Genomic DNA, 2,896 nt, shown 5'->3' with positions numbered 1-2,896 from the left:
GGGAGGAGGGGGTGAAGAGGGCAGGGACAAGGGGAAAAAATGAGAATCAAGACCTATTATGCAAAGGTACAGGATCCCAATGATGAATGTAACTGTACTGTATACCTAGATTGTACCAATAGACTCAATAAAAAAAAAGAAAAAGGGGAAGAAAGGGAGGAATTGAGGAAAAGATAAAATGAAATAAGGGGCCGGGGATTTAGCTCAGTGGTTCCACTGTCTGGCTCACAAGCACAAGGTCCCAAGTTCAATCCCTGGTACCAAAAAAAAACAAAAAAAAAACCCAATGAAATAAGGAAAGGAGGAAGAGATGAAGACAAGAAGGTAGACAGGTTGGTTCACATTCCAGCTCCCATTACATGTAAGTTGGAATGCTTCTTTGATTGTGTGCCTCATTCTTAATAAGAAACAGTGCCAACCTTATATGAATGGTAAACATTAAGTGAGATGATACAAATATAAATCATAGTGAAGAGCATATAAGCACTAAAAAATCATTCATTAGGCAGTGAATACTCTTGTATTTTAGAAAATATTACTTTAAGCATGAAACATCAAATAAAAGTGCAATAACATCTTGACAAAACAAAACTTTTGATAAATGTAACACAGGTCTAATAAGTTTTATATATCATTACTTCCAAATGTTCTCATAAATGCAGCTTTTCCAAATATGTTTAGTTCAATAACCACTAAATATTAAGACATAATCTCATAGAAGTCAAAGCATAGTGGTACACAGAAATGATGGTGTTATAACCAACATATAATAACAAATCCAACATTAAATTACTATTGTAAAGATTAAATACATCACAATCCAGGGGTATATCTAACAATCAACACTAGTGCGCAGTTATTCATCTTTTCTCTTTCATGCTAAACTTCTTTAGTATTCATTAGGAAGTCTCCAGTTTGTTACACTAGGTCCTGATTGACAGGCTTATTGTGATACAATCAATTCTATGACCTATCTTCATTTTGAAATTTCTAAGGCCACAATTTCTAATTTCAACAAAATTTCTCAAAATTTTTTACCTTTTTTTTTGTTTTTGAAGCGAAACATTTATTAGTACATTTCAGACATACATAATGAAAACACTCATCATAGGGAATTTGCACCTGTACATGATATATCCTGCCTCTACTTTTTTCCCATTACCTCCTCCCTTTGGCCTCCACCCCATACAAAAGCTTTGTTTACATTTTCCTTCTACTTTCACTATTTTTTTTGTTCCTTCCCAGTCTTGACACTTTCTGAATTCTGAACTTCCATACATAAAAGCTGCCCTTCCACAGGAAATACAGTACAAATATAATCACGGTTTGGGGAAACATCTTTACCACAAAAATATCAAAGAGGGTAATTTTGTGACTTTGCCCTGTTTCATCAACCTACTAGAAGTTTCAAAAGACCACACGTTGCTATTAAGATTTTACCTGACTCCATAAAATCCCACCAAAAACAAAATACTAAAAACAGAACTTTACATACAGAGTAAAAACAGTTTATTCTGGTACCCTTTCTTCTTGTTATCATTACAGCAAAAGACCAGTGTTTACCAAATATGTAAAAATAATCAACAACACAGCAAATCTTTTTAAGAACCAGGAATTAATCTCAAAGAATAAAAGTGCCTGCAATCAAAAGAGACTTCTTGATTTTCTGTATTTAGTAGGATGCCTGGATTTTGCAATCACGTGTAATACACATATTACAGCAATGAGATCTTCATGTCAGTTTTTCATATATAATTTATAGCCTCATAATTTATATATACTTGTTAAAATGATTCAATATAGTAATGAAAAAAATTACACTTAAGCATATGCTAGAAAAATTAACTTTCTGCAACACAAATATTGGTTCCTCAAAGTTTTCAATTTTGTAGGCTTATTGAAAACATACTTAAAAGAGTCTATTTAAACTTAAGGGCATTTACTGCCCGAATTTAGGAAAAGCAGTACTTTTCTCCAGTTAGTTTAACTTTAATGCCCTGCATAAAAAACATAATGGTTCCCTTTATCTCTTTTTCAGCTCTTACACTTCCTTACTTTTTCATATTTTCACCAACTCCAACACTGAAAAATATTTTGGAAATAGAAAAGACCTAACAATTTTTGTCTAAATCCTCAATTTTATATAGGCACATAAAAACATAGCACTTAAATTTGTCCAAGTCACAATTAGTCCAAGAACCAGTATAAATAGTCAAAATTTTGTAACTCTTAATCTATTACTCTATTTCAAATAAAAATAGTCCATAAATGCAAGAGCTAATGCATAAATATAAAAGCAAAAGGAGTACCTGTTTGCTTATATTTTTCTTATGAGTATATTACATTTCCTTAGGTTAAGTATTTGACTGCATAGGAACACAATTCTTTGGTCCCTCTGATCCAGAAATAGTCCTAAAGAAATCAGTATACCAAGACATATGCACAGAATATTTTTAAGAAGAGTATTTAATAGTAAAAGCTAAAATTGAGCCAAATCGAGAATTAAATTTCATATACATTTAGCTGATATGGACAAAAGTTTAAGATCTATTGTTGGATATTTAAAGGAAAAGTAGAGGAGAGATAGCTAAACTGTACACTATGTTCACAAGTTAGAATTCTTTGTACTATTAATTCTCAGTGATGAGAATGAATGTTAATTTCTTCCCCATACTCATATTTTTTTCATGCTCATATTTTTAATAGAAAAACAAAATAGCCATTTTAAAACTAATCTGAGCACTTTTAAAAACTTTTACATAACTGAAAAGTTACAAAGAAAACAACTCTCAAAAAAAAAACCACTCACATAGGGCCAGGGATTTAGCTTAGCAGTTCAGTGGCCTGCCTTGCAAGTGCAAGGACCCGAGTTCAATCCCTGGCACCAAAAAAAAAA

At 32.0% G+C, this 2,896-nt stretch overlaps 1 protein-coding gene across 4 annotated transcripts in view; it reads right to left on the bottom strand.

Moving 5' to 3' along the window:
- Zmym2 (zinc finger MYM-type containing 2) overlaps positions 1-2,896 on the bottom strand; it is a 120,805-nt gene that overhangs the window by 79,556 nt on the left and 38,353 nt on the right. The window lies entirely within an intron of this gene.

This window comes from Fukomys damarensis, unplaced genomic scaffold, assembly GCF_012274545.1.
Source record: "Fukomys damarensis isolate Sample0158 unplaced genomic scaffold, DMR_v1.0_HiC HiC_scaffold_38, whole genome shotgun sequence".
In the NCBI taxonomy this organism is placed as follows: Eukaryota; Metazoa; Chordata; class Mammalia; order Rodentia; family Bathyergidae; genus Fukomys; species Fukomys damarensis.
This window is presented reverse-complemented; position numbering and strand designations above follow the sequence as displayed.